At 46.4% G+C, this 15,748-nt stretch overlaps 1 protein-coding gene across 3 annotated transcripts in view; it reads left to right on the top strand.

The window, feature by feature from the left end:
- The window catches only part of LOC117308665 (dihydropyrimidinase), a 234,092-nt gene that overhangs the window by 145,440 nt on the left and 72,904 nt on the right, over nucleotides 1-15,748 (top strand). For 2 of the 3 annotated variants that reach the window (XR_012327301.1, XM_073794654.1), the window contains 3 exons: nucleotides 6,002-6,124; nucleotides 6,994-7,480; nucleotides 11,445-11,485. The gene's annotated coding sequence lies outside the window, so the exon portion shown is untranslated. Of the gene's footprint in view, nucleotides 1-6,001; nucleotides 6,125-6,993; nucleotides 7,481-8,265; nucleotides 8,412-11,444; nucleotides 11,486-15,748 lie in introns of those variants that run through there. The other variant, XR_012327302.1, reaches the window with a different exon arrangement.

Here is a 15,748-nt window from a genome sequence, read left to right as displayed (position 1 = left end):
AATGACAGTTAGTGGAGCTACCACTCTCCTTACTGTGTGGGGAGCATTCTGAGTGCTAGAATTATCCCTTGCCCAGAGCTACTCAACATCCCAGTCCTGGAGCCCAGATCTGGCCCAAAAGCCAGGCTCTGTCCTCGACACTTCACCCCTCCTCTTCTGTAGGGGCCTCAGGAAGATGGATCTCTTAACAGGGGCAGTGAAGGCTCTAGACTGACAAGGGAATGCCTTAGGGGCCCAGATCCTTGACCTTTGCTGATAATGGTACATAAAGATCACAGGAAAGCCAGGACCTGAGGAGGTTATGGCTGGGAAGTGACCAAAGACACTGGCAGCTCCTTAGATCACCCTGGGGCTGCCTGGCCTGCTGGGAACAAAGCTGGAATACTCTTGATCTAGGGAAATACAGCCTAAAACAGCCGTTCCCCAGGTGATATAACCAGAGCCTGAACAGGGAGAGAATCACAGGCAGGCAAAGGGCCTGGCCTCTTTGAAGGGGGAGTCCAGCACGGAAGGCCCTGGGCAGGGGCGGGGGAATGGGGGTGGGGCAGGTTGCAGACATGGAGGTCTGACCACGCCAAGGCCGAGAACAGCCCTCAGGAGATCCACACTCCTGGGGTTCGCTGGACCCTGCCCGGCTTGCTGGAGGCCCAGTGCAGCCTGGAGCTCTGATGTGCCCGTGGACTTCCAGTTGGCATTTCTACACTTTGTAGCAGCCAACTTGTGCAGTTGGCAGCGTGCCACAAAACAAGTTAGGAAATTGCAGAGGGGTGGCTGACAGAGACAGCTGCCCATCCTCCTGCCCGGAAGCTCATTTGGTGGGAGCCGAGGGTTCATCCACACGTGCCCGGAAGGGAGGGCCCTTGGGCAGCAGGGAGCAGGCCCTGATTTGATACTGGCGGCCCTTGCCAGCAGGCAGGGGCACAGATTGGTGAGGCTTTGGGTCCCATAAGGGTGGAACTGGTGACCAGGCATTTCAGGCTCTGTCCTCCACTCGGCCTGAAGGTGACAGCTCACCCTGTGTCTGGAGAGGCTGGGCGCTTCTTTCGGTGAGGCCTTCAAAGACGGCCAGCTTCTCCCTCCTGGGGAGTCTCGAACCAGAGCCTGTCTCCAGCCTTTGGAGGCTATGAAATAGCCTCACTTCTGTTTTCAGAGATTCACTGCTGGAACCGTTCATACCACTCACCACTCCACAGCGTGGAATGACACAGAGTGGCCCCTGGCCAAAGGGTCATCACCCCAAGGGGCCTCGTAGGCAAGTGCGCCCCTGGGAGTCAAGCCAGTGTGCGTGTGAGCTCCTGCAATGCCACGTACTAGTTGAGTGGCCTTGGCCTAGGGACTGAATCCCTCTGAGGATGAGAATCAGAATTCCTGATTTCCTCCCTGCCTGCCTGTCCTCCTCAAAGAAGTCACATTCCAGGAGTTCCCAGGCCAGGTGGGTTGGAGGAATAACATGGAGGCTGTGAAGGGATGGAAGCACCCATTGATCCAGGAGAATCCAGTGTGTGAGTACCAAGCAGTTAGCATCCGGTGGACCCAGCAGGGATGGCCACCCCTTCACACCCTGCCCCGCTGAGATGCAGGGCACATCCTGCTGGGCACTCAGCTCCTGCCTCTGCAGCCAGGCCAGCCCCAGGAGGGACTAATAACAGTAATAGTGATTATAGCCACCACCCGCTGACCCTGACTCTGTGCCCGACACTCTTACAGGCAATTTATATCTATTACAAACTCATTTAATGCTAACAACAATGGTAACTCATTTAATGCCCTGTACTGTTGGTATCCAATTTATAGATGGTGAAACTGAGAAGTTAAAGGACTTGTCCAAAGTCACATAGTTGATAAGCGGCAGTTCTTAGATTCAAACCAAAGCAATCCAGCTTGACTCAAGAGAGTGCTTTTAAGGACTAAGCTGAGGTGTCTCTTAAGGATCTCGTCAGCACCGCTGTCAACAGAGGCCAAGTGCAGAATCATGGAGGAGCATGTTCTGGGGACCCAAGTCTGTTCCATGTACAGAGCACAGGGCTCTGTCACCTTACCACCAGTGTAGAATAGATGCTCTGGAGCCAGGTGGCAGCCAGCAGAGCTAAAGGACAGCCTCCCTCTGGGGCTGGGAAGAAAGAATCCATGGAGAGCTCCTTCCCTGGGTGTTGGGCCCCTCCTGAGCCCCTCCATTGACACTGAGCTCGGTAATTCTGCTCCGAACCCTGAAATGGAACAGCACAGGCCCTGACAAAACAGCAAACCCTGGGGAGAATAGCAGCAGAATTAGAGTAACAAATGCCTAACTCTGCGGCGGGAGCTACATAAGCATTAGAATGGAAATTAACCTGGAGAAGAGAAAGCTCGAATGGACTTTAGGGACTGGTTTTTGTTTTTTTTCCATTCCATAGATTGCCTTTCAGAGAGAAAATTAAACACTAAACAGAAAGCAAATGTTCCAGGGAAGAGGGACTCTGCTTTCCCATTGGTAGCCCGAATGCTCAGGCTGGGCTTGCCTCTGAGGTCCCCATCAGACCCGAAGCCTGGTGCCATGGCCTACGTGTCCCGGCCACCTTCTGCATATACTGTGGATGTCGGGGCTGATGAGGGCCTATCTCTATATAACTAACCTTCAGTAAAGGGAGCTGAGGCGGGACAGCCGTAACGCATCAGCTGAAACTATTAGAGCCACTACTTGCTGCCTGGGATGATCCCAGCTCTAAGGGGAGCTTTTATGAAGCTGCAGAATTCCCAGGGAGTCTGCAGGACTGGGGCATCCCAGCAGAGAAGCAGCAGCCATTACACTAGTCACAACGCCCTCAGCCTGCCGTCTCTCCCCACTCCTCCCCCACCTCCATTCAGTTCCCGGCCTCTGCACCCTAATTATTCGTGGGCTGGGGGGTGGAACACGCAGAGGCCCGACTCTCATAATTATATTAAGAGCTTTTGACAGGACCAAGCTTTCTGGCTTCTATTTCTGTCTTGTTGAAATTCTACTGTGCTGAAATAAATGTGAGGGGAAGGATCCGTCAACCCTTTCTGGAAAACAGGGGAGACAGCAGAGTTTATTGTGCGCCCAGCACTCCCATCCACAGGGAGATTTATGGCTTGTCCTTGACTAACAGGAAGATTGCCCAGACTGAGGTCAGGTGGGAGGTGGGAATGTCTCAGAGTTAAATGTATTGCATTCAGTTTTATGCCAATATCAAATCATAGGGCTGAAAGTGACCTCCAGGGGCTCTCTGGCCTACCCCTGTTCCTATCTCATGGGCTGGCTCTCTCCTTGCACCCCTGTTCTTGTCTTGACCTGACACGTGGTAGTTTGCCTTGTCAGGTATAAAAAAGGTTAGCGCTGGCAAAGTCAAGGCCATTGGCCAGGACCTTCAACTGGCATGTTGGCCAAGGTCCTGACTGCCTTCCATCCCCAGCCACCTGCTTCTCTGACCTCAAGGGAGTTAGCAGGGTAAGAGCATAATGGCTGACACTGCAGGACTCCTGCAGGGAACAGTGGAGGTGGAGGCATGAGGGTAAAAGGTCAAGAAAAGCCCCCTGGACAAATAGTCACCTGCTCTCCCTGAAGACCCGCACAATAACCAACATTATCGATTATATACCATATGCCAAGTCCTGAGTTCAGCACATAGCATGGTGCATCTAATTTAAGCCTCATGACAATGCTATGAACTAAGCATTATTAGCCCGTTTTGGAGATGAAGAAGTAGAGGCTCAGAGAGTTTAAGTAACTCATCCAGTGTCATACGGAGAGTTTCATGATTGGAATTGTATTTATAACTCAAGTTTTGAACCCAGACAATCGCGGGTCCTCAGACCAGCTCATTTTATTATTATTTTGCTTTATTCATTAGCAAGTTTTGCACCCGTGCATGAGTAAGTCACATCATGAGAATCTGTGTCTCATTTTCTTCATCTGGGGCCACATGAGCACAGACTGTGGACTCGGACCTGCGTCTCCGCCACTGCTTGCTCTGTGACCTTGGCACCTCACAGGGTCTGCTTTCTGTCATCCAAATAGAGCTAGTACCTCCCACATGATAATGTTGCCAAGCACATAATAGATGCTCAATAAATGGTGTCGTTTACCGTTATTATCAATAATAATATCTTTATTTCAGTCTTATTTAATCGTCCAGCTCCAACAAGAGGGATGACGCTCTTGTACTTTATGCATTTATTTAAATGGATCTGTTTAACCATTAGATGGTGGCTTCATTTGAATGGAAGCCTCTAGAGTCAGGGGCTCTCATAATTTTCTGTGAAGCCCACTCTCTCCCATTTCCTCATCTTCATAGCACCTGCCTTGTAATATTTATCATTTGGGCCCAGATTAGGTCACAGAAGGGCTGCAACTACTGACAAGCATGCGTAGGAATGCAGTCAGTCCAAACAAATATCCACAAGGAAACCCACCAAAAGGTGAATTCATTCCAACAACTTTCGAGTAGGAGAAAAAAACAAAGAAAGGGTTGGAAAGACAGGCCCACTGGCTTTGACTAAATGCTTCACTTTGGCCTGGATGTTTTGTCCTCAGGCAAAGCCCGCAAACACCTCTGGCTGAATCTCTGAACTTCCTGGGTTCTGCAGCTATGTCCTACGAAAAGGAAATGGTTTCTCTGAAAACCCAATAACCCGCCTCCCGCTGTCCTGCCTGTAGGTATCAGGCAAGCACCTATTTAGGCAGGAAGGGAGACAGCAAGCAGAAATGAAGACGTTCCTCTTTAAGTGTATGAGGTCAGGTGTAGCTCCTAGAAAATCAAAATCAGGTCTTTGGAAGAAACCTCATTCCAGCACAGATGGTCTTGACTGACAAGCCCAGCCAGCCTTTAGAGTGAGAGTTGAGACAAAGCTAAAGTAACAGGACTTTCCAGCAAGGTAAGAGGTTGTATTTCAAGGGGAAAAGATGTTTTAAACCTGCATATTCATACTCAAATCCCTGGGCTCCCTTTGCCTTTCTTTTTTTCTTCTATTAGATTCATTTTTCTAAGGTCTACAGCAATTATCTTGAAAGGGAAATTTTAAAACACTGCACCTTGCTCATGGTCAGGCGTCAATGATTTTTTTTTTTTTTTTTTTCTAAATTGGATCACCCATTTTGTATTTATTCATCCCTCTTGCCTCCATGTCTCTCTCTCCCCAGCTCTGGGACAGGCCCAGAGACATCACTCCCACGAGGAGCCATCTTTGAGTCAGCATCACTCTCTAGCTCCATCCCATTCTCATCCCTCTATGTCAGTGCTGGTGGGGAGATCTCAGGGCTGATACCCAAAGGCTGGAAGGCACAGGGTGCACTCACATGCCTGGGTTTGTATCCTGGCTCCCCGCTTAGAGCTGTTTGAGCTTGGGCAAGTTACTTAACGTCTCTGGGCTTCAGTTTCCTCATTGGTAAAATGAGGAATGAGAACTAGGGCAATTAAGACAAAGTGTGCTTCCAACAGTGCCCAGCATGTGAGAAGTACTGGGTGAGTGGCATCTATTATTAATAGCCATTATTAGCCATAGATTCATAATATAATCTCATAGATCTCTCTACTCACATCATCCCAAAGACTATCTGTGGTCATCTGGGATGATACCCTTTGGGCATAAGAGCTGGGCATTGCACACCACACCATGTGTACACACCACACAGTGTGTGCACACCACAGAGAGGGGTTTCCTGAGGCCCAGAGAGGCAGCTTTGCTCAACCAAGTGAGGGCCAGGACTGGAGATCAGGTGGCCTCATCCTCGGGCTGAAAGTTACTAGTCAGCCTAAGATTTAAAAACTTTGGCAGAAGAAGAATCACTCTCGAGACTCAAATCACATGAAGCTGAGCCTGGGTACGTGTGTTGTGCTCAAATGAAGCAGCTTATGATGTGGGTATTCAATTGCTATAATCTGTTCTAAATTTAAGCATGCAAAACGTCAAGTTATCTCACTATTTTGCTTCAGTTAAAAAAAAAAAGATTTAGATTTATGACTGGATGTTACAAGAACTGCTGCTTCATTTCAAATCCTGGCAGGTCCCTCCAAAGAAGCAATTGACTAAGAAGTCACTTCCTGAGCTGAAGGTCAGTGTGTTGGCCCTGGAATGAACATCGGTGCACCAGCGATAAGAGCCAAGTGCTCTCTCCTGCCATTTTCGGGTGAGGTTGGGGGGAGGCCTTGAGGCTCCAGCTGCTCCTGGCACCACCTATGCTCCCCATATGGCCCCCAGCCCCCTCCGCTGTTCCCCTCCCACAGAGTGCTGCCACAGAGCTCCACGGGGCATGTCTGTAAGACCTGGGATGCTGCATGCCCTTGCCCTCAGACCCTTGGCAAAAGTGTACCCATCTGAAAGGGCTCCCCTGGACTTAGTGCTGGGCCTAAGGGACAGTGCCTGGCTTTGGGATCCCTAGTCACTTTTAAATGTCCTTTCAATGTCTGGGAATTCAAGAAGGTACCAGGGTAGGTTAAATATATTTCTCCTGGTTTATGTGTTCTTGGGTAACAACCTTTCAAAACATCCCTTTTCCTTATCAAATGTCTGATAAGAAAACTTCCAGATGGCTAAAAATCCCCTTTAAATAGACAAAGGAAATGGGACCTGGGAGCATTTTTTATTCACTTTCTAACCAGGTCTGGTTACCCCCTCTGTCTGGTATAGATAAGCAAACATTTACTTGTTTGTAACTTAGAGCCAGGAGGGCAGAACTCTGTTGTGTATCTGGTGCTTTCACAGCTTGAGTAAGAGTACTGTCAATCATAAATTGTCAACGGCTCCCCAACCCCAAGAGCTGCTCCAAAGACCACCTGATCTAAAGTCATCCCTGATCAATTGCCATTTCATCTCCCCATCTTAATTCTCAGCACGACTCCCCCAAAGTTTTCTTGTTTGTTTGTTTATCTACGGTCTCCAGAGCACAAGAATGTAAACTCCTGACGTCAACCTTGACCACAGCTGTGTCCACGGAGCCCAGAACAGTGAGTTGTTCAACACTCAAGGCTCTTTACTGTGTTAACCCTTGTTATGCAGGAGAGGCCAGGAAACAAGTGGAGAACCAGAAGAGGAAGGAAAGACCCATGGGGTAGGGGAACATCTGGATATCCACCAAGTAAAGGAAGCTGTTTCCAGGAGAAATCCAAGGAAGGAAAAATCCAGAGCCTGATGACAACGTGGGGGTAGAAGAGGCTAGAAGGGCCGGCTTCCTTCCTTCTGCATTGCTGGACCTACAGGAATAAACAAGAGTTTCAAGCCTCAACGGAGCTTTTCAGTCACGCTTCTCCTTCAGCAAGCTGCCTGATGTTCACGTGATCCTCTTTCACATCCTCTGAGCCCATAAATAGTCTCAAAGCAGCTGCTGGAATCCCTCCTTCCGTCTGCTCCCATCGCCCCTCATCATAGCCACAGGGGCTGTGGCATCAAAGGTCACACTGGACAGTGTTGGGAGCGTAACCCTGTGGGTGGCCATGCCACCTACCTAAGCTGAGAAGATGGCTGCATGGACCTCACACACTGAGATGTAAGTCAAGGAAGAGCCCACAGAGTGGGGGAGGGAGTTAGGCCTGGGGACAGTGCTCAGGAGCATTGCCAGATGCAGCCAGGAGGGGCTTTGAGCAGTGGATTGGTCAGCTCAGGCTGCAGAACAAAATACCGTAGACTCGGTGGCTTAAACAACAGAAATTTATTTCTCAGCTCTGGAGGAAGGAAGTCCAAGGTCAGGTGCCAACAGGTTTGGCTTCTTCTGAGACCTCTGTCCTTGGCTCACAGATGGCCACCTTCTCACTGTGTCCTCACAAGGTCTTTCCTCTGTGCATCTCTCTGGTGTTTCTCTGTGTGTCCAAGTTTCCTCATTTTATAAGGACATCAGTCATATTGGATTATAGCCCATCCTACTGGCATCATTTTAACTTAATCACCTCTCTAAAGGCTCTATCTCCAATCACATTCAGAAGTACTGAGTGTTAGGATTCAACATATGAATTTAGGGAGGACACAAATTAGCCCATAATAAGCAGTGTAGGAGCATGGAACCGTGGGCACCACTGGCTTTGGAGGTTTGAAAGGGTGGGAGGTGGAAAAGAAAGAGGCAGTAGCAACTAGAACCAAGGGTGAAGTCCGGAGTTTAAAACCACCAGTTAGAATTGGGATTGTGTTACGGGTTGACTTGTTCCCCCTCCCTCCCCCAAATATCTTGAAATCCTATCCTCTAGAACCCCAGAATGTGGCCTTATTTGAACGTAGTGTCTTTACACAGGTAATCAAGTTAAAATGAGGTTATTAGGGTGGGTCCTAATCAAATGTGACCGATGTCCTTATAAAAAGGGGAAATTTGGACACAGAGAGACACACAGAGAAGGAAGATGACGTGAACATGGAGGACTAGAAGGAGCAATCTACGAGCCAAGGAATGCCAAAAATTGCCCGCAAACTACCAGAAGCCGTGTAGACAAGTAAGGATTCCCCTACAGTTTTCAAGGGGAGCATTGTTTTTTGACCTCATAATCTAGATATTATTTTTTATAACATCATTGTAAGATTTTTCCAAATTCAGAATTTAAAAAAAATTTTACCTACCCTTCTTTCTTGTATCTCAGACCTATTGAGGATTCTTTTTTTTTTCCTCTCTTTCTCTTTCTGTCTCTCTTTATAGTATAGACTTTAGAATTTCAATTAGTAAGCGTTTGGAGGTCAAGGTCCTCAGTGTTTATCTGAAAATGTCTTTATTTTGCCTTTGTTCTTGAGAAGTAGTTCTGCTAAGTATTTCTGTCTAGCTTGACAACTATCTTATCTGAGCATACTGAAGATATTGTCTTACAATTTTCTGACTTCCATTGTTGCTGCTAAGTCAGCTGTCAGTCTAATTATCACTTGTTTGTGGTTATCTTTCCTTTCTCACTGGCTGTCTTAAAGTTGTCATTGCCTCTGATTTCTGCAGTTTTGCTATGATGTGTCTAAGTACGTTCTTTTGTCTACCTTCCTCTTAGTTATTCTGCTTGGAAGTCATAGGGCTTCCTGACTGAAGATTTGTGTCTTTCATAGTATTTGGAAAATTTCTCCCTCTCTCTCTCTCTCTCTCTCTCTCTCTCTGGGAGAGGAGATATGCTAATCAACTTTTTATTTTAAAACAATTTTAGGTTTACAGAAGCACAAAGATAGTGTAAAGATAGAAGGTAGTACATATACCCCACACCCAATTTCCCCTATTATTAACATTTTACATTAGTAAGGGGCAGTCTCATTTGCTTTAAAATTCTGCTTCTTACCAGTTCTCTTTGTCCTCTTCTTCTATAACTCTCATTAGATGTATATTGGCATTTTTACTCTATCTTAAATGTTTGTTAACCATTCTTTCATATTTTCTATCTCTTTTGACACCTCTTCTTCCATGTAATTTATTTAGACCTATCTTCCAGTTCACCAATTCTCTCTTCAGCTGTGTCCAAACTGCTGTTTAACCCATTGATTAGTATTTTATATTTCATTTATGATAGTCTTTACTTCTATAAGTTCTACTTGGATATTTTTCAAATTTCATCTGAACATTATCACTTTGATACCTGCTGCTCCTTACTAGTGTCTTTAATTCCTACTTTGTTTCTTTAAACAGGTTGTATTCTATATTTTATAATCCCAATATCTGAAGTCTTTGTAGTTCTGGTCTTTATTTTTTATTCTGACTCTTATTCATGAAATATTGTTTCATTTTCTCTTTTGTGATTTTTTTTGTAAATGCATATTTGTTGCAACTCTATCAGTGAAAATTAAGGCCTGGCTTGAGAGCATGACTAGTGTTTGCTTATGCCAAATGGGGGAACAACAGCCAAGAGTCACCTAAGTGACAGTTCTTGGGTTGGGAGAGGGGGTTACTTGTCTAAGGTCAAGACAGACAGTTGTCCCTGTTGTTTGTCTCTGAGTGCCATAATGGTTCCTGCGTTTCTAATTTCCCTTTCCTCTGTGGGTGTAACTCTTTCTAAAACCTATAAATACTTGTGGTGGCCTTTGATCTGCCTCCCCCCTTTGAATCCATCCCCCTGGGCACTAATATTCTAGACCAGTGGGCTGCACACAATGCCCCCAGGGTTTACTTGCTTCTGTATTGTGCTGACTTACCTTCCTGGATTCCTGCAGCTGTTCTGCACCAGGTCACCACCACAATGCTCTCTAAACCACACATAATGTGTATACTTTATATTACAAAACACACCCTAAAATATATAATCATGTACATATTTAAATAACATATATTATATATACATGTTTATGAATATAAACAACTGAGCAGTTATTATTATGCTGAAGAAGACATGGAAGGAGTAGGAAAGAAGGATGAGTTCATTCATACTAGGGCAGCAACAGCAAAATAAGACAGACAAGGATTTGCCCAATATATTTACACTCATGAAGTAGGAGCATGAGTGGGATACCTGTTTTAGTATCTGACACCTTGTTAAGGTAAATAAGAAAAGTTTCATTAAGAATTCCAGGGCTTCCCTGGTGGCGCAGTGGTTGAGAGTCCGCCTGCCGATGCAGGGCCCTGGTCCGTGAGGATCCCACATGCCGCGGAGCGGCTGGGCCCGTGGGCCATGGCCACTGGGCCTGCGCGTCTGGAGCCTGTGCTCCGTGGTGGGAGAGGCCACAACAGTGAGAGGCCCGCGAACTGCAAAAAAAAAAAAAAAAAAAGAAAGAAAAATAAGAATTCCAGACATGCCAGCAATAATTTTTGGATGTCATGGTTTCCACACAAGGGAGGGAAGAGGAAGGCTGGGAGGATGACAGGGCAGCTTCCCTGTGCTACTGACTTTGCCAGCACTTGAGCCCTGGCAGGGAGTTAGAAAAAGCTGATGTTAGCAACCTCAGGCATATGACTAACAAACATTCCCAACCCTTCTTGATCCACTTCTTAGTTCTCTTTCCAATCACACTCAGCAAAGTTGCACTTTTACCTTCATAGCTCATTATCTGAGTTACCATTGTTCCTGTTTCTCTCAAAGTCGGTTTCCAATTCTCAGAATCTCTCTTCTCAGCTCTCCTGACAGCCCTTTTCATAGGTATATAAATATATTTCTCCTAGTTCTTCTTCAGCTCTGTGTGCCCGGGTGACCAAGGCAACACACGGCTATGGAAGTGACTATCCCTGAAATGGGGTCAGATAATGAGAAAGTGAGTGTGTTTAGGCCTCTGATGCCCGGGGATACAATGGCATCCTATCTTTATGTGTGATTTGAAGTCAGCTTGCCTTTGAATGAGACAGGTCTGAACCATCACTGGTGCCAAAATAAACTCTTTGTTTACTCCAAGCCACTAAGGAGCACACTTTTAGCTCATCTCTGTTGAGAATGCTGGATCCCTGTGACAGTCAAAGAGGCTTCACTTTTGGCAATGAATAGGAGGCGCTGCCATGGTGATGATGCTCCCCGACTTTTATTTTCCATTTGTGGCTTCTCAAAGCTGAGGCCCTGGTGAACTTTTCCTCTCTTTTCTAGGTCATGAAGAGGAAACCTGGATTCTAGATGACTGCAAAGAGGTAAAATATCTCCAAAAGATAAAATTCTTTCCAAAAGATCTTAATAACAGAATGGTGCTATATTTTGTGAAATCATATTACAAAATGAATTTCGCTATGATGGAGACAAAAACAGACTAACAGCAATAAAAGCATAGCTTACCTTAAGAGACAAAAATAAAGGTATCCTGTATTGGCCATTTGTAAACTTTTATAAATTCTCTGTTTATGTCATTTTAAAATCCTTTTTTTCTTTTAGATTATCTTTTTTTAAAAAATTCACCTTTCTTACTGATCTCCATCTGTGCGGATAATAGTCTCCAACTTGGTGGCTTAAAAAAAAAAAAAAGACTTTTTTCTATCTTTACTAGAGAAGTTTTGAATTTTATAAGCTCAAATCTGTCAATCTTTTTTTTTATGCCTCCTGAATTTTTTGGGTTTTGTTTTGTCTTGTTTAGGAAGGCCTTTCTTATCTCAAGATTACAAAGAGATATTCTAATTATCTAGGTTTTCCTTTTACATCTTGATCTTTAATCTACCTGGAATTTATTTTTGTGTATGATATGGGATAAGGATCCCACTTAATTTTTTTCCTTTTATGAGTAGCCCTCATTGCTCCTTACTGGCCTGTTTGGCTGCCTTGAAAAGATAAGCCTGGAAATAATCAGCCTGCAAGGTATTCCTGAGATCAGCAGCAGGATTCTGTTCTGTTCTAACTGCGTAAGTGGTAGGGTTATTTTCAAGCGGAAAAAGTGCAAGTGAAACCAACCATGAATGCTTAGTTGTAACAAACATGAATAACTTGCTGGTTTTCTTCCAGAAGATGCTCTGACCATAGGGCTCTACCACCTCAAATTCATTTCCTTTCAATTTTAAAAGGAATTATTATACATTTGCTTTATACCCTGAACACTGGGAATGATCGTACAACATACATCCCCTATGCTCAAAATGCTTAGTCTTATGGGAAAACCAATTATATATCAATATCTATATCTATGTAATATAAATATATACACATGCAGCTGAGTTGAATAAACACTCTAAGGCAGTGTATATTAATGCACTATGATGCGGTAATGAATTCCTATCTCCCCTCCAAGTCCCCGAGAGGGTAGGATGGTGTCACTGTCGTTTTCATTGGCCTGGAACAAAGTAGGAGATTGGTAAACGTAGGCTGAATGGAATTGAAATAGCAGGTAGCATCGGAACTGAGAGAAGAGAGAAATCTTCATAGTTAATAAAGGTCAGAGGATGTTTCCTAGAGGCGACACTGTGCTGGCCCTAAGGATCTGGAGAGATAGAAAAGAGGAGGGAGGGGCTGCCAGGGTCATCTGACCCTGAGTATTGTCTCCCTGGGAACCAATTTTCTCTGTTCTCACATATCAGTTCAGGTTGTCTAGGGGGGACTCGAAAAGGTGCAAACATGATGTTGATCTCTCTCAATCATCAAATGCTCCCAGAGCCCCGTAGCTTTTCAAACCCGTGGAAATAGATTCTCTGGGACCAACGTCCCTACTGACGCTCCTCTCTGCAGGAGCGACCAGCCGAGCGTGAGTCGCACGCGGGAATCCATCTGACACAGGGCTTTAGCGCTGTGAGTACACACTGTGCTCACAGAGCAGAAGATACAAAACACCCTTGGCCGTCTCGTCAGAAGCCCGAGTCTGACGTCTCCTCCCACAGCCATTGCTAGTGTCAGTCACCAAACAGCAGCGGGTTTTCTGCCCAAGAACAGGAGCGACACAGCTGGCCCTGGAGATGCTGAGCCTTCAGGTCAGCCCTGAGGAGGACAAGGAAAAGAGACTGAAGACAAAAGAATGGACCCGGGCTTCCCTGGTGGCGCAGTGGTTGAGAATCTGCCTGCTAATGCAGGGGACACGGGTTCGAGCCCTGGTCTGGGAGGATCCCACATGGCACGGAGCAACTGGGCCCGTGAGCCACAGCTACTGAGCCTGCACGTCTGGAGCCTGTGCTCCGCAACAAGAGAGGCCGCCATAGTGAGAGGCCTGCGCACTGCGATGAAGAGCGGCCCCCGCTTGCCACAACTACAGAAAGCCCTCGCACAGAAACGAAGACCCAACACAGCAAAAATAAATAAATTAATTAATAAACTCCTACCCACAACATCTTCAAAAAAAAAAAAAGAATGGACCCAAGCCCACACCCTAAGTCAGAGCCCCCTGAATTTGCCTGGCACATTTCCTGGAACATCAGGACACTGGGAGAAGGAGGCATGTGGCTGTGACCTAGGCCAGGAGAATACAGGTTCATGCAGACCAAGCTCCTCTGCACCCTTCTCTGCTAACGAGGAGCCTGTGCCCAGCCTGTTGGAGCAGAAAGGTGGAAAATCAGACACACTCCTGGCCTCCCACGGGCGAGAGGATGCTTCACAGAAGGCCCAGGGAATGATGGGCTTTTCTCTCTCTTGAAGGGTGCTATTGACCCTGCCCAGCTCTGCAGGGAAAGGGTCTCATTTCCAAAATGACCATTGGTGATTTTTCTGTTTTAAATTAGATTTAGCAGAGTGGCTTTGGGCATTCACTTACCCTCTTCTGTTTTCCTTCTCTCCTACTGGAAATGTGGGACTGAACCGGGATTGTGAACACAGCATGGCTACACAGGGGCTGGGGTTCTCTGACCCGCACCTTTGCTGCCCTTGCTGAGCTCTGCTTGAAGCCAACTTCCCGCCATCAACGCATGTACTGAAAGCAGAATTTGTCTTCTGAAACCTCCTGGGCCAAGATTTCCCCAAATTGCTGGCATATTAAAACGAAGCCACCATGTGAAATACCGAGCGGGGATCCAAGGCCACAGTCAAGTTTACCTGCCCCACCTGTCTCTAAGCCATGCCCCTGGCCTCCACACTCATCACTGGGGGCGACCTCCCTGTTCTGGGGTGAGTCTCCACAGCTCCGAGATCATGCTCACGACCCTTCTGTGAGTCCTTGACTACGGTGGCTCTAGCCCTTCCTCTCCAGGCCACACTAGCCACCACCAGCTCCAGGTTCAACCGTCCTCCAAACTGCAGTCCCCTTGCCTACCAAATGGAGCTTGCACTTACACCTGCCTCCAGGGTGGTCTTGAGACTGGGGTGACAAAGTGACTGGAAAGCCCTGACACTCTGCCCCATACCCAAAGCATGTGAGGAAAAAGTACATGTGGACTGTGGCCACGTTCCCCACCCTCTCATCCCATTTTGGCCTTTAAGATATCTTTTTGGAAGTTTTGAATTTATGTAAATCAGAAGAGTACATTCTAGCCCTCTCCCCTCAGAATGCAGTAGGGGCGCCTCCTTCTCCTTGGCAATCTGCAAGAGACACCCTCTATCCCTGGTGCTCAAAGACTCAGGGAAGGTCTGGTCCTGTCCCCATGACCCTGTCCTCACACCTCTGTCCCCCTTGATCTCCAGCCTGCTGTTCTGAGCAGAGGCTTTTCTCTGCATGTTGGGAGTAGGGCTTTCGAGGTGGACAGAACACCTCACTCAGGAACTTGGCTACCTTCTGGCACTAGCCCAAGAAAAACCTTCCTTCCTGCCAGGGTCCCACAACAAAGAGAAGAAACACGAATTCACCCAGTACTTACTGAGTATCTCCCCTGTGCCCGGCACTGTCTAGGAACTGAGGAAACATCAGTGCACAAAACACACAGATATTCCTGCCCTTGTAGAACTTACATTATAGCAGGGGAGGGCAGTGGGGACAATAAACAAATATTATGAATAAACAGAAAAAAGTTAACACAAATTAATCTTTTAGCAGATCATCCCACCACCCTGGCATACCCCAATTTAAAATATATGTACTTTTTTCCAGTGGTGGTTTAATTCAGATCATAATGGCCATGATGACTGCCCTCCTAAGACCAGTGGGGCTGGTCATAGAGTTCAGCAGAGATTTGTTTAAGCTTCTCTTTTGAAAAAATCCATGAGCAGGCCCAGGAAAACCTTCCCTATACCCACAGTCACATGTGAGAAAGGTCGACCTTATACAAACGTTTGACTAAAATTTGCAAGACTGAAACTGGAGAGAATGCAAGTACCAATATAAAAGGCATTTTCATGAGAAGCCTGGTTCAAAAGCTTTAAAAAGAAACGTTCTGCACAATATAATACACCAAGCAAAAGAACCTGCCTCAGCAGATCTCTACCCTGCAGCAATTTCCCCCAAGCAACTGAAGCAGGTTCTGTGGTAGGTTGCCTGCAGGAGAAGGCGTGTCCTTCTAAACCAATGAATCCTGTGCATTGAGAGGCAAATTTCTTCTAGACCTTCATTTGCTGTAAGT

The sequence above is a fragment of the Tursiops truncatus genome, chromosome 17, assembly GCF_011762595.2.
Source record: "Tursiops truncatus isolate mTurTru1 chromosome 17, mTurTru1.mat.Y, whole genome shotgun sequence".
NCBI lineage: Eukaryota > Metazoa > Chordata > Mammalia > Artiodactyla > Delphinidae > Tursiops > Tursiops truncatus.
This window is presented reverse-complemented; position numbering and strand designations above follow the sequence as displayed.